The sequence below is a fragment of the Onychomys torridus genome, chromosome 6 (assembly GCF_903995425.1).
Source record: "Onychomys torridus chromosome 6, mOncTor1.1, whole genome shotgun sequence".
Classification (NCBI taxonomy): domain Eukaryota; kingdom Metazoa; phylum Chordata; class Mammalia; order Rodentia; family Cricetidae; genus Onychomys; species Onychomys torridus.
The window spans coordinates 110,088,489-110,111,862 of record NC_050448.1 but is presented as its reverse complement, the minus strand read 5'-3'; the positions used below and the strand labels follow the sequence as shown (position 1 = coordinate 110,111,862).

Genomic DNA, 23,374 nt, shown 5'->3' with positions numbered 1-23,374 from the left:
TTATAAGTAAGTGATTGGCTTATATGATTGATTTGTGTTAGTGTCATTTACTGGTAGGTAGAAATGGATACCACTTTCAGAACAAGGAGAATCCCGGTCCTTCCCCCATAATCTCAAAAGGAATTTTCTTGGATACCAAGTTTCAATTTTTTGTTTTCATATTTTTAAAACTTTATATCCTAGAAGATTGCATTTGAGTAGGACCATTTTGTGTAGCAACTCCCTCAGAGTTGAAATCTTTCATCCTGAAGGAAGGCCCTTTAAGGCTTAGGGAGGTCCAAGTGGAAATGTTTCCTGTGGGAAGTAGAGTGGGAAGCTCATGGGACTCAAAGAGTAAACAATCCACATATCCCAGAAAGTCAAACACTGCAATTTCTTAGGGTTCCTCCCTAAGGTTATAGAAATAGTAAACAGTTGCTGGAGAGAGATCTGCCATCTCCGATGCCTTCAAGTCATGCAGAGCTCTCTAGGGATGCAGGTTCCTGAGTCAGTGTTTGGTGATGCAGTTGCCTTGAGTTGCCTCTGCTCCTGTAAATAACCCTTTACCCACATTAATTTCAGTAACACAAATAAACTTATTGGTTCATCAATTTGGACTTCACTGTATCATTACTTTTATCTGGCATGTGTTCTCTATCTGGGATGAATAGAATTTTGTGTCATGCCTCCCCACACGATATCCACATGACACACTAGGTGCTTGAACAGGGGCCAGCAGAAGCAAAGATGGGTTGGGGAGGAATGGTTCCTCTTCAGTGAGCGCTGAGACATGGAACTGAGGCCAGTCTATATAAGGGCTGAGAATGCACAAAAGAAATCCTAGGATGTAGTATGGAATGATGGACTTTCTTGCTATGGTGGTAGTTTCACAGGCCTTGTTTTGGGTGACAAGATACACACTCAAGGCTGAGTCTTTCATCCAGAAGAAAATCTGGGTGGGGAGTCCTCAGGAAGAAATCCAGTGGTGCTTTCTTATCCGTCCATCCATCCATCCACCCACCCACCCACCCACCCATCTATCTATCTGTTTATTTTTGTGTATTTTTGTATGTGTGAGGGCACACATGTGCTATGGAGTATGTGATGGTCAGAGGACTTTTTTGGGATGTTTTGTCCCCTCCACTATGTGGGTTTCAGGGATCCAACATAGGTCTTCAGGCTTGGTAGCAAACACATTTACCAGTGGAACCATCTCCCTTGCCCAGTACCTATTTGCAGTTGTTAAGAGCCCACTTTAACCATACATGCAGGATTTAAACACAGATCATTGTTTGTGAGACAAGTACCCACTTATTCTTCATGTATCAGAGGGAAATGAAATGTTAGATTTCTGTGCCTCGCTCATGTTAGGCTGCTAGGCCTGAAGCTGTTCCTCACATTCAATCACAGCAGGATGGATGATTTTGAGGTTTAGGTCATAAGGAAAGAATTGGTCTAGGAAATTAAAATAACTGCTAACTATTACAAAAACATCTAGGAGTCATATTTTTCAGTGTAATATTTTTTCTTTTTGAATGTCTAAGTAGTTAATTCTCTGTGAAAGAAACACTTTGATTAGCTCTCCACAGACCATATAGAACTAACAAATAGACCACATCCTATCCCTTCCTGTATCTGTTTTCTGTGTTAGAAACCTAAGTGGATATTGCATTGAAAAATACAGGCCTTCTTATTTGAACTACAAGTTACTAATAAACAAACAACAAAAAGAAAAACAATTAAATTTAAATACTATTCCACAAGTTTTGGCACTTCAGTTTCAAATGCAGGGCTTAAAAATTTCATCCCAAGTAAGGAAATAATTCTGAATGTTGTCAATTATCTCAGAAAATTTGAGGATATAGGCATATTATAAGCATATTATGGTAGTGATGTTAAGATCATCAAGAAATTAGACACTATTCCAAATCTAACCAATATGGATATCTACATAACTGAAGCTTAGACTATTGTCTGTAGAAAGTTATATGAAACTCACATGAATAAAAAAAAATCTATACTCATACATCAGATAAAATATTTGCATATATACATTATGTTTGCAACCTATTTTCTATTCTTCATTAGTCACAATTAACTTTAATGTTATTTTTCTTTTATAGTTAGAAACATAATCTTTGGGCCCATTGTTAGGTTTTAGTACTATCTACCAGACTTCACTGATTGACATAGATCTGTCTTTAAGACCTGGGATCTGAGGACCTGAAAGAATGGAACGGACTATAGTCTAATGCTGTAGACAACCTTACTTCAGTTTCATAACAAAGAAAGCAATGATCCAAGTAAGGTTGTTTGACTTTAGAAAAACATGATCAGAAAAATGTGTAAATAAACACCAGTAAGCACATACTAAATATTAACAGAGCAGCCCTTCTCCAGAACTTTCTCAGGACAGACCAGTTTAAACACAATTGCCTGGAACCTACTATAGATTATATCTGTAGCACAAAAGCAAGACAGAAGGCCGTATCCAGTTTCAGGGTCCACTGTGGACAGTATGCCACATATCCTTTCACCAGATTGAATTCTATAGCTATGTCCCAACATCCAACTAGAATAGACTTGTCTTATAAATTAAATGCAAATATTTGTTGCAGGAGACATGACATCACATTCAAGAACCATCCAGAGAACAAAATGCACCTGAGGTAAAAGCCCTTTGACTTTTTTTCCCCAAGCCACTGTTCACCATGCGTCCCTCTTTCGACCATGTTCTGACATATCACAACATTAAAATAAGTAAAGGATTCAGCCATTGAGAGGATACGTGTGGCGTCATAAAAATACATTAAACAAAGGGAACAGAGATTGATTTTATAGGGTTATGACAGTAAATTATAAATAACTTGCAGAGGTTTGGCCTAGCTTGTATTATGTACCCTCTAAATGTTATATCTTGATGTATAAATACCCAGTCTCTCAATTGTAATCCTATTTGGTTAGATGGTTTTATTCAAATGTGATTCTGCTAAAATGCTTTTTGTGATATGCCATGTCATGCCTGTTAGAAACGAAGCTTGCTGAGGAGTCTTCTGTATGATCACAGAGTTGCCAAGGGAACAATTATAGGAAGAGAGCAAATATTACAGTCCCTGAGGGTAACATATAAGGGACAAGAGTGTTGGCAAGACATTGGTGAGGTTGCCTGGCTCATGCTGTGTATACTAAGAAATGCATTTGAGACCAATATGGCAGCCTAGAGAGAAATTTCTCATGTAATGGGGGATTGGGAAGGGAAAAGGAGATGTGCTTAATGTCTCCACATTAGTCTCTGATTTGGAAAGAAAATTAGATAAAAGAGAAACTGAGGTAAGAGTACTGGATTTTTATTTCTTAAAGTTGGCAGGGCATAAAGAAAAGAGAGCACAAGTTACTTCTGTGATAAAGAACCTTTCCTGGGATCAAAAACCCTGAACCCCGGGGAAGAGTTGGGCGATAAAGGGGAAAAAATGAGGTGAGAAAAGAGAAAGGAAGAGCTGCTGATAAGAAAAGCTGTGTGTGGTGTCCAGTCCTCCAGGCCAGATAGAACCACGCTTATTGTTTCATGCTCTTGGGACTGGTATAGGGCTTTAGTGGTTTTGCTGAGCTCTATGGGGAACATGATTTTTACAAAGTAGGGGAGGCTTTAGTGAAATCTAGAGCTGAGTCTACCTTGATTCCTGGCAACCCCCCAAAGTACCAGGAACAGTGGCATTAGTGAGTGGGTAAAAGCTAGTTCGGATAAAAGCAAACAGAGAGTATGTTGGAAATGGAAATTGTTTCCCATATTTGGGCTCTCTCCACAGCCACATGTCCCCAAGGGAGAGACAATGGGAAAGGCTACAGCTGCATTTCAGGACAAGAGTCTATCAGACATCAGGTACAGAGCACAGTCACGCAAAGGGCATAGCACTTCCCCATTGGACCTGGGTTAAACAAAACGGCTTATGCCAGTCTACCAAAATGATGGGCTTGGGGAAATACATGTGGCCCACAGAGCTATGCAAGGATGAAGAACCCAGATAAGTGATTGGATCTTTTGGAACTACAGGTGAAGCTACCCTCAGAAGGTACACTTATCTTAGTGTGACAGTGAAGGTGGTAGCCATTTCACAAACATTGATGTACAGAATGGGGCTAAAGAACAATCAGGGGCCATGATGCTTTCATCTACCTTACTACTCTACTGTGTCTGGGTTAACTAAAAGAAAAAGTGGGTTATTAGAACAATAGATACAGATCCTGGTGGGGTAGTGCACATCTTTAATCCCAGTACTCAAGAGAAAGAGGCAGATGGATCTCTGTAAGTTCAAGGCCAGCTTAGTCTACATGGTGGGTTCCAGTTCAGTCAGAGTCACATGGTGAGACCCAGTCTCAACAACCAACCAACCAACCAACCAACCAACCAGTTTAAGTACAGGAGATACCCTGAATGGGTGGAAAATGGTACCCCTAGAAGCTGTTATAGGGTTGAGGAATGAAAATCACAGTGTCAGAAGTGTGCTAACTTCCTATGAGTTATTGGCCAAGGAGGTCCCCAAGGTCCCACGAACCATAAAGGCTATTCCTACTCTTGTTAGTGATATGCCGGAACTAGCTGGGAACAACTTACTGTTGAAGTTACTTAATGCTGTGATTGTCAACAGCAGTCCTACCCAGCTATGGTCCCTGAATGCTACAGTACCAAAATACCATGCAGTAGATGTCTGCTGGTGCAGCAGTGGCATTGCTATTGTGGGTACAAGAAACGGCTTTCTAGTTGAATTTAAGGCTTTCTCCAAAGGAGGAAATTCGTGACTGGTACTGAAAGCTAGGACAAAAACTTGTGACTGGAAAGGTTATAAACTTCAGCGGGAAAGCCACCATTACTGTTTTGTTAAATGGATGTTATGCCTCTATCAAAATGTTTTCAAAACATTTGTGCTTATTCTCACAGGTCATGGTTAGTTGTCAGTTTCAGTCATGGAAGAAATTTTCTGTATTGTAGATGGGTTATCATAAAGAGTCATAACTACTGGTGAAGTCCTGAGAAGTGACTGTTGCCATGCCATAGTGGTCCAATGCCTACTTTTAGATGTGCATCTAGATGGTGATATAGCTCAGTCGTATAGCACTTGATTTTCATGCAAGAGGCCCTGAGTTCAATCACTAGTAATAACACACACACACACACACACACACACACACACACACACACACACACACACTGGTTAAGATGTTAGATGACTATCTACAACACCCCTTCAAGGCTCAGGAAATGTCCTAGAAGAGAGAACAGAAAGAATGTAAGAGTTGGAGGAAGGGATGAAGTGTTGTATAGCAATTCCCTCCTAGTTGGAACATTCTATCTTGAAACATGCCCTCCAAAAAGGAGGGGGTGAGTCTGGAAGATTGATGAGGTAAGCAAATGTCACATATGTGGTGAAGCTGAAAATTATAAGATCTATGGACCTCTTGCCCACAGTTATAGATGCTTTCAACAATTACCAGAGAAGAGATTCTCTGACTCACTGACTATACACCCTACAGAGAGCTCTAGGAATGCAGTATTCAAGAGCAAGACATCACCCTCCATTCTGGGGTGAGCTTTTTAGTAATGTAACTGTTTTTGAGTTGTCTCTTTGTAAGCAATGCCTTATCCATACTCCCGTAAGTATCGTGAATAAACTCACTAATTCACCATGTTGGACTCTGGTATAATCATTACTCTGGTCTGTCTTTGTTTCTCTATCTGGAGTCAATATAAGTTTGTGTTGTGTCTCCTCAGGAAAAGCCTCAAAAAAGTACCAACTTCTATTTCTCCTCTACCTGTCCTTGAGTTTTGAAAGGCAGAGAGAACCCAACACAAGATCAGTGTCTAATGTACTTCGAGATAAATAAGCAAAGAATATATGTATTATGAGCAATAACTGGAGTAAAAGGAAATGAATGGAAGAATGTTTTATGTGTCTTTAAGTGAAGTAAAATCTCATCTATGTGTCCATAAGAAAGATAGAATCAGCCTTTTTTTCCAAGAATGCAGGCAGACACTGCAGTCTCCACACCCTGCCCCCACATCCATTTGCCCCAGACCCCAGCCACTTCCTGAGACTCAGAGACCAACACCCAGCTCCTGTCTGCCCTGGAACTCCCATCTGGACCAGAGGTGAGTGCCTGGGGTTATAGCCAGAGAGGCAACTGCCCCTGGGTCCCACCGCTGGACACAGGCAATCCCTGCAGAACCTGCCCAACTTGGCCCCAGTTTCCAGCCAATTGGCGGGCCCTGCGGGAAGGCTCCCCTTTACCAAGACTGCAGACAGACCCTGCAGTCTCCACACCCTGCCCCCACACCCATCTGCTGGAGACCCTAGCCACTTCCTGAGAATCAGAGACCAGCCCCCAGCTTCCATCCTGTGCTGGAACTCCCAGCTGGACCAGAGACCAGAGGAACTCCCATCTGGACAGCTCCCATCTGGACAAAATAAGGAGACCCCAGGGACTTCTGGAGACTCAGAGTCCAGCCCCCCCCAGCTCCTATCCGGCCAGAGCACTTCTGGACCAGTGCTCCCATCTGGACCAGAGAGAGGCTCCCCAAATCTGTCAGCTCTCTCTGGACCAAGTACACTGATAAGACCAAGAACGAACACAAGAGGAGATGGGCAGATGTCAAGGCAGAAGTACATACAACAAAATAAAGAGCAATACAGCATCACCAGAACCTAGCCCTTCTCCAACAGCTAGACCTGAACATCACGGAATGGAAGAAGAAGAAGAAGAAGAAGAAGAAGAAGAAGAAGAAGAAGAAGAAGAAGAAGAAGAAGAAGAAAAAAACAATCTTGTAAGTAACATCATGAAGAGGCTATAGCCTTATATAGAAGAAATCAAAAATAAAGTGGAGGAACAGAATAACAAAAAATGGGAAGAATGCTATAAAAAACTAGAGGAAAGGACAATTAAAGCAGAAGAAAACAATAAGTCCTTGAAAGAAAATCATGAAAAAGCAAGGGAGACAGTCCAAGACCCGAAGAGGGAAATAGAAAAAATGAAGAAGACACCAGCATAAGGAATGCTGGAAATAGAAAATCTGAGTAAACAAACAGGAATTTCAGAGGCAAGTATAACCAACAGAATGCAAGAGATGGAAGAGAGGATCTCTGGTGTTGAAGATACGGTAGAAGAAATAGATTCATCAGTCAAAGACAACACTAACACCAACAAAGTCATGACCCAAAATGTCCAAGAAATTTGGGACACCATGAAAAGACCAAACCTACGAATAATAGGGATAGAGGAAGGAGAAGAATACCAACTGAAAGGCACAGAAAATATATTTAACAAGATCATAGAAGAAAACTATAGTGATATTTTATTTGTATTGAAATGTGATTTTATTTGTATGTCAATAAAGTTGCCTTGAGGTCAGAGCAAGCCAGAGAAGAAGCTGAGCAGTAGTGGGGCACGCCTTTAATCCCAGCACTTGGGAGGCAGAGCTAGGCAGATCTCTGTGTGTTCAAGGACACAGCCAGCATGGCAGACACACGCCTTTAATCTCAATACCAACCATAGAAGACCTGGAGGTCTGTACAAACAGGCAGCGACGAGGAGGTCATGTGGCTGGGTTTACAACCAATGAGAAAACAGAACAGAAAGTCTTTAAATAGACAGGACACACAGAAGTAGGTCTCTGGCGGAGAGGAAGAACAGCAGAAGCAGTGAAGGGTAAGGTTTTCTGCTCTTGCTCTGACCTCGTGGTTTTTAACTCTGCAATTGGTTCTGTGTTTCTTATTTAACAAGCCGGTTACATCTACAGAAAACTTTCCCAACTTAAAGAAGGAAATGCATATGAAGATACAAGAAGCCTATAAAACACCAAACAGACTAGACCTCCCCAAAAAGTCCCCTCGCCACATAATAATTAAACAACTAAACATACAGAATAAAGAAAGAATATTAAGGGCAGCAAAGGAAACGGCCAAGTGACTTATAAAGGCAATACCATCAGAATAACACCCGATTTCTCAATGGAGACTTCGAAAGCCAGAAGGACCTGGACAGATATAATGCAGACGCTAAGAGACCATGGATGCCAGCCTAGACTAATATACCCAGCAAAACTTTCAGTCATCATAGATGGAGTGAACAAGACCTTCCAAGACAAAACCAGATTTAAACAATACTTATCCACAAACCCAGGCTTACAGAAAGCACTAGAAGGAAAATTCCAACCTAAGGAAGGCAGATACACCCATGAAAACACAGGCAATAGATAACACCACAGCAGTATACCCCAAAGAAGAGAAGTACACACACACTACCACCAAAAAATAAAAATAACAATAGGAATGAACAATCACTGGTCATTAATATCCCTTAATATCAATGGACTCAATTCACCTATAAAAAGACACAGACTAACAGAATAGATACAAAAACAGGTCCCATCTTTCTGCTGCATACAAGAACACACCTCAAATTCAAAGACAGACACCTCCTAAGAATAAAAGGCTGGGAAAAGGCTTTCCAATCAAATGGTCTTAAGAAGCAAGCTGGTGTAGCCATCCTTAATATCCAGCAAAATAGACTTCAAACTAAAATCAACCAAAAGAGATGATGAAGGACATTACATACTCATCGCAGGAAAGATCCACCAAGATGAAGTCTCAATTCTGAACATTTATGCCCCAAACACAAGGGCACCCACATATGTAAAAGAAACATTACTAAAGCTTAAATCATATATAAAACCCCACACATTAATAGTGGGAGACTTCAACACCCCACTTTCACCTCTGGACAGATCGGTCAAATTGAAACTTAACAGAGACATAACTGATGTTATGGCTCAAATGGACTTAATCGATATCTACAGAACATTCCACCCAAACAAAAAATAATATACCTTCTTCTCAACACTCCATGGAACCTTCTCTAAAATCGACCACATACTTGGCCACAAAGCAAATCTCAACAGATACAAAACAATTGGAATAACCCCCTGTGTTCTATCAGACCACCATGGTTTAAAGTTAGATTTCAAGAACAGAAAAAACTACAGAAATCCTACAATCTCATGGAAACTGAATAATGCTCAACTGAATCACCAATAGTTTAAGGAAGAAATAAAGAAAGAAATTAAAGACTTCCTAGAGATCAATGAAAATGAATACACCACATACCCAAACTTATGGGATACTATGAAAGCAGTGCTAAGAGGGAAATGCATAGCACTGAATGCCCACATAAAGAAGCTGGAGAAATCTCACGCTAGTGACTTGACAGCACACCTGAAAGCCCTTGAACAGGAAGAAGCAAAGTCTCCCAGGAGGAACAGATGCCAGGAAATTATCAAATTGAGAGCTGCAAGCAATAAAATAGAAATAAAGAGAACAATACAAAGGATTAATGAAACAAAGAGTTGGTTCTTTGAGAAGATCAACAAGATAGACAAGCCCTTATCCAAACTAACCAAAAGACAGAGAGAGAGCATCCAAATTAACAAAATCAGAAATGAAAAGGGGGACATAACAACAGACAATGAGGAAATCCAGAGAATCATCAGGTCATACTTCAAAAACCTCTACTCCACAAAACTGGAAAATCTAAAAGAAATGGATAATTTTCTGGATAGGTACCACATACCTAAGTTAAATCAAGAGCAGATAAACCATTTAAATAGTCCAATAACCCCTAAGGAAATAGAATCAGTCATTAAAAGTCTCCCAACCAGAAAAAGCCCTGGACCAGATGGTTTCAGTGCAGAATTCTACCAGATCGTCAAAGAAGACTTAATACCAATACTCTTGAAATTGTTCCACACAATAGAAGCAGAAGGTATATTTCCAAACTCCTTCTATGAGGCTACAATTACCCTGATTCCTAAACCAAACAAAGATGCAACAAAGAAAGAGAACTACAGACTGATCTCCCTCATGAACATTGATGCAAAAATACTCAATAAAATTCTGGCAAACAGACTCCAAGAAGACATCAAAACAATTATCCACCATGATCAAGTAGGCTTCATCCCAGGGATGCAAGGGTGGTTCAACATACGAAAGTCTGTCAATGTAATACACCATGTAAGCAAACTGAAAGAAAAAAACCACATGATCATCTCACTAGATGCAGAAAAGCCATTTGACAAAATCCAACACCCCTTCATGATAAAGGTCTTGGAGCAATCAGGAATACAGGGAACATACCTAAACATAATAAAGGCAATCAACAGCAAGCCAACAGCCAACATCAAATTAAATGGAGAGAAACTCAAAGCAATACCACTAAAATCAGGAACAAGGCAAAGCTGTCCCCTCTCCCCCTATTTATTCAATATAGTACTTGAAGTTCTAGCCAGAGCTATAAGACAACATAAAGAGATTAAGGGGATACAAATTGGAAAGGAAGAGGTCAAGCTCTCCCTATTTGCAAATGACATGTTAGTATACATGAGTGACCCCAAAAATTCAACCAAGGAACTGATACAGCTAATAAAAGCCTTCAGCAACATAGCAGGATACAAGATCAACTCAAAAAAATCAGTAGCCTTTCTATATACAGTAGACAAACAGGCTGAGAAGGAAATCAGAGATAAATCACCCTTTACAATAGCTACAAATGATATAAAATAACTTGGGGTTACTCTAACTAAGCAGCGAAGGACCTATATGACAAGAACTTTAAATGTCCCTGGAAAAGAAGAAATTGAAGAAATGTCAAAAAATGGAAAGACCTCCCATGCTCATGGATAGGCAATTAACATAGTAAAAATGGGTTTACCAAAGGCAGTCTACAGATTCAACAATCCCCATCAAATTACCAACACAATTCTTCACAGACTGGAAAGAATTAATACTCAACTTCATATGGAAAAAACAAAAAACCCCAGGATAGCCAAAAGAATCGGTACAATAAAACAACCTCTGGAGGCATCACGATCCCTGACCTCAAGCTCTACTGTAGAGCTACTGTAATAAAAACAGCTTGGTACTGGCATAAAAACCGAACTGTGGACCAATGGAATCCAATTGAAGACCCTGACATTAACCCACACACCATGAACATATTAATTTTTGACAAAAGAGCAAAACTGAACAATGGAAAAAAGAAAGCATCTTCAACAAATGGTGCTGGCATAACTGGGATGTCAATGTGTAGAAGGCTGCAAATAGATCCATATCTGTCACCGATGCACAAAACTTAAATCCAAGTGGATCCAAAGACCTGCAACCATAATCCAGTCTTACTTCTGAACCTTGATAGTAGAGAAAGTTAGGAAGTAGTCAATTCCCTCGACAGCAGATGTGAAAGGTAACTTTAGTGAAGGCTCATAAAGAGACTAGAACACTAGGGAAGTTTTTTATAGTTGTAGAGATATATAATGTATACACATGTATAGTGATGGATAGAATATTCACTCCTAGGATATGAATATGTTAGCTGTGTCTGGTGAATTCTGGGGTAAAATGCAATGTTATTGGACAATGGAGGAAAGACAATTTTTGTCAGATGGCACACAATATAGCCAGATGATGTTCTAATGTTTGTGAGAAGTAGAGATTGTGAGTGGGGAGCTTGGGCATTAACAGAAGGGGATTCTAAACAGTTTAAAGGCATGGTCTAGGTTCTCTTGCTGTTGCTGACAAAATATGAGAGGACACAGATAACGAAGGAATTGTAAACAAAAATTGTGAGTCTATCTATATCACAAAAAATGTGGAAGGGTTTTCTGGAGAGAACGTAGGCATTTGGCCACACTGTCATTTGATGAAGTGGTTATAGGAAATGACATAAGGACCTAATCAGGTATCTCAGTGGATGGCAGAAATAGGGAGGATTTTACTAGTAGAGAATCTGTCAGCTTTGGATTTGGGGACAGAGACAGGACCAAATAAGGAAAGGCCTACTACAGGTCAGACAGTAGAGCTGTTCTGTGGCATGAATGTGTTTCTGTTCAAGAAAACAGAAGGAAGACAGTTTGGAGGTTAACAAGGCTCTATTGCCACCATGGGCCCAGAGAACGTAGATCTAGATAGAGCACATTGTTTAATCATGTAAATGCAATGGAATTTGTCCTACTGCATTTCAAAGTTTCTAACTGTCCTAACTTGGAGAAGGTGAACCTTGATATTTGTATTTTTCAGTCTGGTATCCTGTTACCTGTAGATGTAATGGTCTTATTTAATAAGAAACACAGAGCCAAATGCAGAGTTAAAAGCCCAAGAGGTCAGAGCAGTAGCTAAGAGCTGAGACTAAAAATCCCTTCTTACCACCCAATGCCACTGCCATCCTTCCCCTGAGAAAGAGACCTACTTCCTGTGTGTCTGTCTTTTTACTGACTTTCTGTTCTGCCTTCTCATTGGTTGTAAACCTAGCCATATAACCTCCTCATCATTGCCTGTCTGTACAGATCTCCAGGTCTTCTATGGTTGGTATTGAGATTAAAGGCATGTGTCTCTATGCTGGTGGTGTCCTTGAACACACAGAGATCTGCCTGTCACATGATCAGGATTAAGGGCCACCATTGCCAGACTTCTGCTATGGCTTGCTATTAGCTCTGACCCCCAGGTAACTTTATTTATTAACATACAAATAAAATCTCATTTCAGCACAAATAAAATATCACCATATTTATCTCAGAAAAAAAAATGTGGAATTTGTTCATGAAATGTGGGGTCCTGATGTAATATCTCAAAATGCTCAATGTCTCCCTATTCTTTTCCTAATTTATCCCCTTTAGAATGAAAATATCTGTTCTTGGCCTTTCTGCCTTTGTATTTTGGAAATAGGTAACATGACTGGCATCACAATTGTTAGGTGACAGACTTTTCCTGGGGAGATGAAACACACAGACACACAGACACACAGATACACACATTTATTCACTCTAGAAAGGGAACCTGTGAAAGCCCCAGATAACGGTTATACAAATGTCCAAGTTGGCAAACCAATGAGGTTTTTGGAGGTGAGTAGTTGAAGTGTGTGTGAGGGGTTAATTACAGGAGCAGGGGTGCCTAAAAAATCAGATGCATCATGAAAAGCTCACCCTAATGTAGGTGAAGACCCATAAAGGCTGCAAGCATGGAGCCTTCTGGACCTCTTGTAAACAGTCCACAGGCCCAGGGAGTCTATTCCCACAGCTAAACGTTCTGTCTGGATCTGGCCTGTTGCCTCCCTAAGCACATATTTATCCCTCTGTATACTAGGGGAGTGGTGGTGGAGCAGGGGCCATTAGTGATTTTTCTGTTTTAGACATGTAACTTTTTGTTTACCCTGTCAGTCTCATGGGGTTTTCTCCATTCTCCTGTAGGAAATGTGTCAACTGGGAAAAAAAACCTACAACTGTTGTACAGCAGCTTTTATAGGTAGAAAGAACTTGTATCAGATTGGAGATCTTCAAGTCCAACCCATATTTCAAGTAAGAATATATATATGGATTTGAATTTAAGAATTGATAAAGTAAATACATTTTACATGTAAGACAGAATTTGGAAGAACTAGAGTACAAAATAATATGGGCTGGATTTTAACCTCCTCAAATTCATGTATTAAAGTCTTAGTTTTCAGTAACTCAAGAATATGATTGTATTTGCACAGAGGGTCATTCAAAATATATTTAAATGAATACGAGGTCATTGGAGTGGGTGTTGATCCAATCTGAGAGTTAACATACACACACACACACACACACACACACAGAGAGAGAGAGAGAGAGAGAGAGAGAGAGAGAGAGAGAGAGAGAGAGAGAGAGAGATGAATGACCCTGTGAAGAAACAAAGTTGTAGCTGTTTGTAAGAAATCAGGCCTGATGACACTTTGGTCTCAAACTCTTAGGCTTCAAAATTGTGAGAAAATAAATTTATTGTTCAAGGCAATCAATCTGAGGTATTTTGTTATGGTAGGCTGAGCAAGTGTCTTAAATGTCATGTTTGTAATAGACATCACACTATCAAGTAAACTAGGAAGTAAATTGCTGTATAGGGTCCTAGTGAAACGTAGCTCTCCAGGGTGGTTTAGATTGCCTGTGACAGTCTTGCATCAGTGTGTGGTGATATTTTATTTGTATGTTAATAAATAAAGTGTGCTTGGAGATTGGAGGAAATAGCAAAAGTCAGGCAGTGGTAGCACATGCCCTTAATCCAATTCCTTGGCAGGCAGGGTCTCTGTGTGTTTAAGGTCATACTAGGGAACAGACACAAGAGTGGTGACACATGCCTTTAATCCCAGGACCAACCATAGAGACCTGGAGGTGTGTACAGAGAGGTAGTGACAAGGAGGTGAGGTAGCTGGGCTAAGAGCCAATGAGAGGGCAGATAAACAGCAAGGCAATAAAGGCACGGGTAGACAGGAAATCATGGCATTTTGGAAGCTACAGAGCTGGTGAGGTAAGGTGGTTGGTGGCTCTCACTATTTCCCTGATCTCTAAGGCTTTCACCCTTATATTTGGCTCTGTGTTCTTTATTTAATAAGACCATATAGAAATTTGTCTACAGCAGTGTACAGGGCAGAACAGGGATTCTATGCCTATCACTTTGGCCTCTTTTAAATTAAATATGATCTTTATCACAAGATCTGCTTTCCGTGATAAGAAAAGAAGGAATGACAAAGTATCCAGAAGGCTTCTTTGCTGACTGAAGAGATACATTAGTTGTGGTTTTCATGCAACTCAAAAATCAAATTGAATCTGTCACTTGAGCTTAGATTGAAGAGTGAGCCCTTTTGATGAAGCTTCTTAGTTATCACACTTAAGTATTCACCTCTGACAATTTATTTGTTAGAAGAGAAACAAAATAGAAAACAGTCAGTGCAATGCTTGTGATTTTAAAACAATGGATGTAGACTTATTTACCAGTATTGTGGAAATCAGAATAAGACCAATTTCAACAATAAATTTTAGATGAAATTCCTAAATATGATAAATATTGTGACTGATCCTTGTCTTTGAGGCATCTAATATTTTTTAAGTCAAATATCATTTTACAAATTCTGTCTACTTTGGAGGTATGCATGTGACTAAATAAATACAAACATGTAATAAATATACATTATTCATAGTGCATATAGTCAAAATATGCAAAATGTATATTAGAGTACAAATGCAGTCTTGTAATAGGAACAGGAGGTTTTAAAATTTGTATTAATTCTTTGAGAATTTCATATATTGTTTTAATCACAATATCACAATCTCCTGCTTCAACACTCCCAGATCCAATCCTTCTGCCCCACATACACAATACTGTATCCTTAAAAAATCATGACCAATTTTTGCTGCTAAAATATACATGTATGTATCATTGCACTGGAGCCTGGCTAACTTACTAGGAGCTACACTCTTACAAAACCTGACTCCCCTTCTCGCACTTATTAGCTTACAATCACCAACAGCTCCATGGCTATGGTGGAATTTCATGTCCAAGTTTCTTCTCCATGCTGGGATTTGGTCTTGGGTTTGTATAGGGCTATACATATGCTGAGTTCCTATGTGTAGCTGCCTCACTGTATCCATAAAATTCTGTTTCCTTGTAGTCTCTCAATGCCTCTAGCTCTGACGCTCTTTCCACTGCCTCTTCCTCCATGATCCTTGAGCCTTGGGAGAAGGGATTGTTGTGTATGTTCCATTTAGGACTGAGCATTCTGCAGTCTTTTATTTTCTGGGCTTTTGCCAGTTGTTGGTCTCTATGCTAATTACCAACTACTTCAAATAGAAGCTTCTCTGATGAGTGCAGAGAGATACATTAATCAATGGGTATAATGGTATGCCACTGAGATTTGGTTTCATACAGGTGCATATCTTGCCAGGTGAGGTTGACCATTTTTGACAAGTATTTCCCTCTCTTTTGTTTTGTGAAGGCATCATATCTTTCTGTACCCGAGGCTGGTGTTAATCACATGTTGCTCTTTGCTCAGCCTCCCTAGTGCTTTTTTTTAATGGGTGTGCAGTACAGTTCTGCCTTACTTATGGAGATAACTTGTTACACAGCAATAAACATAATAGAGAGCCAGTCACTGTTTATTCCTTTTTATGTTTTTCTTTAATAAATTCAGAATGGGATAGCAATATTTTCAAAATTTTTATCTCATGGTCTATGTTGTGGAAAATTATTTTAAGATGTGTTATATTTGTTTATGCTGTGGGACATTAGTTTAATGATGCAAAGATGTGTTGCATTCTTTTATGTTGCATTTGTTTAACTCTGTGAAGCTGTATTAATTTGCCTGTCTAAAACACTTGATTGGTCTAATAAAGAGGTGCCAATAGCAAGGCAGGAGAGAGAAATAGGCAGGCCTGGCAGGCAGAGAGAATAAATAGGAGGAGCAAGAAAACAAGGAGAGGAGGACACAAAGGGCCAGCTGCCCAGCCACCCAGCCAGCCACGGAGTAAGAGTTAAAGTAAGATATACAGAAGCAAGAAAAAAAAAAAAAAGCCCAGAGGCAAAATGCAGATAGGATAATTTAAGTTAAGAAAAGCTGGCTAGAAATAAGCCAAGCTAAGGCTCGGTATTCATAAGAATAAGACTCCATGTGTATTTATTTGGGAGCTGGGTAGTGGGCTCTCAAAGAGCAAAGAGTAAAACAGTAAAGAGTAATAAACTAACAACAGTCTATTAAAGGATCTTTCTATTCTATCATTTAAGCATCTATTACTGAATTTCTCTACTTAACTATTTTTCTGAACAAATTTCTGTTCATACCTCTGAGCTGCTGAAGGCATTGCTCAGTACATAAAAGGACTCATTCTTCAGTCTCAGCTCAAGTGACAGTTTCAATTACATTACTTTTTGAGAATCACCATAGAAACTTATCCTGGTAGTGTCTTGGAAATGGAAGACCATGACTGAAACATCTTAAAACTTTGGAGTATGATCAAGAGATCAAACATAAGAATGCATGGGATATAAGAAGGGTCTGAGATGAAAAAGTCATAGAGAATATATTTATTCAATGAAATTGCAACAGAAAATGTCCAAATTCTAGAGGTAAAAATGAATATACAGACACGAAAGGCATTTAGAATCTCCAGGTCCAGAGACAAACGTCTCCACGACATAGTCGAGGTGCCAAAATACAAAGCAAAGAAACAATATTGATAATTGTGAAGATAAAAGCTGACTCATATACAGTGATAGTCAGAATAACATTAGAGCTGTCATCAGCAACTCTAAAAGCCAGGAAAGCATGAAACAATACAGTTCAAATCCTGAAAGCAAATAATCAACAAGATTGTAATATCCAGCAAATTTGTCTCTTAAAAAATTGGTGGAGTCAAGACATTACAAGGGAACCCCCAGAAACAACTAACCTGGGCTCATAGATGCTCACAGGGTCTAGACTGACAGTCAGGGAGCCTGCATGGGACCTAAGTCCATTACATATGTATGACTGTTTTGTAGCTTGGTCTGCTTGTGGGACTCGTAGCAGTGGGAGCAGGCTCTGTCCCTAACACTGTGGCTGGCTTTTGGGAACTTATTCCTCATACAGAGCTGCCTTGCCCAGGCTTAATACAAGAGGAGGAGCTTAGTCCTATCTCAACTTGATATGCCATGCTTTGCTGATATCCATGGGCTGCCTGCCCCTTTCTGTACACAAACAGAGAGGGAGTAGATTGTGGTGGGAGTGCAGAAGAGAGTTGGGGGCATGGAAAGGGAGGAGAGCAGGAAGGGGAAACTGTTGACAAGTACAATAAATAAACATAATTAATAAAAAAATTGATGGAGTAATAAATATAATCAAGATAATCACAAAGTGAGGCAGATAATACTTCCAAGCTAGAACTGCCAAAGACATCTAAAAGAGTATTTTGTAAAGAAGAGAAGAGTCTCCATGACTCTCCATGACTCATGAAAGCCAAAGAAAGAATGAATTTCACTAGAGGGGAGTATTAACAGAGCAGAGCAAGGAAGGAATCTATCATGCCCAACATAATATAGCCGCAAACCCTTACAAGTCAAAGAGGAGAGAGAAAAACAAACAAACATTAAAACAGCCAGTCACAAAGCAATTGAGTTTCCAGGAGTTAGTGAACATATTTCAATAATATCTTAAATGTAAATGGCCTCAACTCACCAGTACAAACTCTGACCATTTGACTGGGCTAGAAAACAAGACCCAACTATTTGTTTTTGTAACACAGCATGTTTCACTAGTAAATACAACCATAGATTGAGAGTCAAAAGATGGAGATTAATCTACCAAGTGAATGGGCGAAAATTAGCTAGTATAGTCATTTTGATACCAGGAAAATTGAGTTCTATCCAAAATTATTCAGGAAAGAAAAAGAAGGCTACTATATATTAATAAAAGAGAATTACTCATCAAGAAAATGTAAAATTGTGAATATGTATCCAATATTGGGGCTTCCAATTTCCTTCTTTATTTTTCCCCTTTTTTTAAAAAAAATTGAGACAGGGTCTCTGTATGTAGTCCTAGCCATCATGTAACTATATAGACCAGGCAACAACAAATAGTAATGAGATGATTTCAATAGCCAACACTCTTCTTTAGTTAGGTCCCTAAACTAAAAGACAACAAACTTCAGGATCAACTTACACTATGGATTAAAAAGTCTTAACAGAACCCACAGAATGTTCCATCCAACAGGAACAGAATATATATCTTTCCAGCCATCCATGAAATTTTTTCTAAAAGAGACCACATTCTGGTCCACAAAGCAACTCTTAACAAATAGAAAGATTCAGAATAATTTCTTCTTTCTTATTAGATCACAGTGCAGCAAAACCATAATTCAATAGCAAGCAAAACTACACAAATACTTGGAAACTGGACAGAACATTCTTGAAAGCTCAGTACATCTTTGAAAAAAATCAGGCAGGATATTAAAAAATTCTGTGAATCAAATAAAAATAAACACACATTTTACTAGAACCATTGCAGTATAGGTAAGCCAGTTCTGAAGATGAAAGCTTATATCCACAAGTGTTCACATAAAATTTCAGAAAGATCTTAAATAATTAACCTGAATCTATATCTCAAAATCTTACATACATGAGAACAAGTCAAACTCCCAATCAGTAGAGACAAAAAATTTATAGGACAGGGCAGAAATAAATGAAACAGAGACAAAAAGAACAATACGTAACAATAAAGAGTTTCCTGAAGAAATAAACAAGATTGACAAGCCCCTAGCCAAATCTACCAAAGAAAGACAAAACCAAAATTAATAAAAATAGAAATGATAAAGAGACAGTTCTAACAGATTTCAATTAAATCCAGATAATCATTAAGAAGAACATTGAATATTTATATTTCCCCAATAGGAAAAAATGAATAAATCTGAAGACTTTTTAAAATTAATTAATTAATTTTCCAGCCCAATCACTTATTCCCTCTTTCCTCTCCTCCCAGTCACTCTCCCCAACCTCCCCTTTCCCTTCATCCATTCGTCCTTCTTTCTCTTTAGGAAAGGGCATGACTCCCTGAAGACATATATTAAATCAAAAAGACATGAACAACATAAATAGTTCTATACCAAGTAATGAGAATGAAGCACCAATGTTTGTGACCAAGGGGGCTGCCTTCAAATTCTACCAAATTTTTAAAGAAGAGCTACTACCAATGCTCCTAAAAGTGTTCTATACATTAGGAAAGGAAGGGATAGTATTCTTTACATTGGAAAGGGAAGGGACGTATTCTATACATTAGAAAAGGAAGGAATAGTGTTCTATATATTAGGAAGGAAAAGAATACTGCCAAATTGATTCTTGATAGCCAGTAATACTCTTGTATCAAAATTGAATAAGGACACAACAACAACAGCAACAACCCCATAGACCAATTTCTCTGATAAATTTGGATACAAACATTCTCAGCTCCTGCACCTGAATTCAAGAACACAATAACATCATACACTGTAGCTATTTGTTATCATTCCATGTATGCAAATCAATAAATTGCAAATAGTACATAAATTAAGGACAGAAATAGTTAGATTGCCTCAATATCTTCAGCAAAGGCCTTTGACAAAGTTCAGTGCGGTGAAATAATCCTGTACACTGTGAAAATGTGTTGCTCTCATTGTTAATGAAAAGCTGATTGGCCAATAGCTGGGCAAGATTTTTGAGGCAGAGAGAATGCTGGGAAGAAGAAGGGCAGAGTCAGAGGAGTCTCCAGCCAGATGGAGAGGAAACAGGACATGTAGGACAGGTAAAAGCCATGAGTCTCAGGGAAGCACACAGATGAATAGAAATGCGTTAATTTAAGCGTAAGAGTTGGTTGATAATAAGCCTGAGCATTTATAACTAATAATAAATCTCTGTCAGTTATTTGGGAACTGGCAGGTGGGAAAGAAAAGTCTGCCTAGAGTTCAGCATCCCTTTATGATACAAGTCATGAATAAACCAGGAATCAGGTAAACATTCCTCAGCATAAGAAAGCATGCATATGACAAGTCTACAAAGAAGATGTACTAAGTAGGGAAACTCTCCAAGTATTTCCTAAAAAGTCAGGAATGAGACAGTATCCACTATCCTCCATCTTATTATAGAGCTTAAATTGTTAGAGCGTTAAATCAAGAGAAATAAAGGGATACATATAAGAAAGAAATAAAATTTCCCTATTTGCAGATGACATTATAGTATACTTGAAAATTCCTAGTGACTCCACAGAAAAACCTTCTAGGTCTAATACATATTTTCAGTAAATTAGCAGGATACAAAAATCAGCATACAAAAATCAATAGCCTTCTACATATCAATAATGAACTATCAGAGAATAATAAAAGGAAAAAGAACTCCAAATTGCTAAAACAAAACAAAATTAAACCTAACCAAGGAGAAGAGAGACTTTTATAATAAAACATCTAAAACACAGGCTAAAAAATTGAAGACACTAGAAGATGGGAAAAACTATGCTTATTGGTTGGCAAAACCAATATTGTATGTGGTTATTTTACCAAAAATCTACAGGGTCAATACAAGCACCATTGAAATCTTAATTATATTCTTTAAAGATTTAGAAAAAATCAATAAAACTTGGAATAGCTAGTTTGATCCTAAGCAGAAAGAGCAATGTTGTTTGTGTCATAGACAACACCTGATTTTAAATTTAAATTTATTATAATGTCATAGTAACACAACTGTATGGTTCTGGCATAAATGCTGTGTAGGTCAAAGGAATAGAAGAGATGACTGAGAAATAAACCCACATAGCTGTGGCCACCAGTTCGGGACAATGATATACAAAAACACACGTTAGTAAAAACATAGCCTCTAGATGTGGATATCCACATGTAGATAACACTAATCCATCCGTCACTCAGCACAGGAATCTATTTAGAATGTATTGAAGCTTTACTATAGGACCTGAGAGTTTGAAACATATATATATATATATACACATTTTTTAAAATTCTTTATTCATTTTACATACTAATCACAGATTGCCCTCTTCCTTCCTTCTGCCCCTTCAGCCTCTGCCCCCCAACCCACCTCCCTATTCCCTCCTACAAGAAGGTAAGGCCTCCCATGGGGAGTCAGCAGAGCTTGGTACATTCAGTAGAGGCAGGTCCAAGCCCCTCCTCCTGCCTCAAGGCTGTGCAAGGTGTCCTACCATAGGTAGTGGGCTCTAAAAAGGTAGCTCATGCACCAGGGATGGGTCCTACTTTCTGAGGGCCCCTTAAATAGATCAAGCTACACAACTGTCTTGCTTGTGCAGAGGGCCAAGTCCAGTCCCATGGAGGATTCACAGGTGTTGGTCTAAAGATCATGAGTTCCCATTAGCTTGGTTTTGTTGTCTCTGTACAATTTCCCATCATGGTCTTGATGCCCCTTGCCCATAGAATCCCTCTTCTCTCTCTTCGACTGGACTCCTGGAGCTCAGCCTGGTGCCCAGCTGTGGATCTCTGCATCTGCTTCCATCAGTTACTGGAGAAAGGCTCTATGATGACAGTTAGGGTAATCACCGATCTGATTACTGGAGTAAGTCAGTTCAGGCACCCTTTCTACTATTGCTAGTAGTCTAATCTGGAGTCATCTTTGCAGATTCTTGGGAATTTCCCTAGCACCCAGTTTCTTCCTGTCCCCATGAAATCTCCCTCTATCATGGTATCTCTGTATTTTTTAAATGGAATTTTCTCATTTGGGCCAACAATGCTCCCTCCAAGAGTCAAAGACAGAAACCCTGGCAGCAGGTATGAGATTCTTCCTTTTGAGTTATTGGCTGTGGTTCCAAAAGATTCCCCAAACATGACAGGTTACTGCTATTGGCCTTGGCTGTGTGCCAGAGGGAATGTAAGTCCCTATTGCTAAAGATACCATGAATTTCAGACATAGGGCTTAGAACCCCTTGAGCTGAAACTTACTTGAATGTCTCCCTCCTGAGGACTTGCTTTCTCGGTATCTGATGACACTATACAAACTTCCAAAGGAGGGAAGCAACCTCTAGTCTTACCCAGTTATGATGCTTATGAACCACAGTGATGACGAGCGTGGCTTGATAAAGGTAGAGTAGTGGAACACATGCTTTGGTAGTAACCAACAGCTCTCTAATTGAACTTCAGATCCATTCAACAAGAGGAAAGCCATGACTAGTACTGGAACCTAGATAACAACTACCTAGGGATAGTGACATCATAGATCTTGAAAGAGAGCAGAGAACCATCACTTTATTAAACCAGTATCATTCCCAGCTACATTCTAAATATTTATTTTTATACACATGGTTAAGTATCATCCTCATGCCTTATATAAAGGAGACCTCTCTTTGCAACAAATGGAGACCATTGCAGGAAGCCACATCCAATCAAAATGCAGAGTTATGGAGTCTAGTCCCAATGGATACATGTATAAAACAAGCCTCATACCCAAGCCTCAGGGAACACAGAGGAAGAAGAGGTAGAAAGATTGCTAGAGTCAGAGGATTAGGGGGTTTTCTGTGAGGATGTGTTTCCCAGAAATGCCGGAAGCTACATCTATGAAATGTCACTAACAAACACGAATGGAACAAGGACAACATCAGTAGACATGCTAGAGTGGACAGGGGAAGAAGATAAGGCGTCGACCCCACACAAAGAGCGCAGGCAAATGCAGAGTGCTTAAAGTGGGAAAATATTCTCCTCCAGGGAGGAGCATGCCAACTGATTGTCCAATATCAGATATCAGCCTTGAAAATACACATATGAGTAACATTATCCGGAGTGAGCAGACACACACATTAATGAACAAGAGGCCATGAATTTGAAAGAAAGCAAGGGGGGATATATGGGAGGGTTTGGAGGGAAGAAAGGGAAGGAGAAAATTATGTAATTATGTTACAACCTTAAAAATAAAATGAAAAAAAATACTATAGAAATGTCAGAGATGCTGTACCCATGAAGCCTCACTAAAGAAGACCTTGATGAGGATGGCAACAATCTACATGCTAACCTGGAAATCTCATGGTCTTAACCCTAGACAAAGAGCCACAG

At 39.2% G+C, this 23,374-nt stretch overlaps 1 protein-coding gene across 1 annotated transcript in view; it reads right to left on the bottom strand.

Annotated features, from left to right (window-relative positions):
* Tacr3 (tachykinin receptor 3) overlaps positions 1-23,374 on the bottom strand; it is a 95,754-nt gene that overhangs the window by 5,215 nt on the left and 67,165 nt on the right. The gene's annotated exons all lie outside the window — the stretch shown is intronic.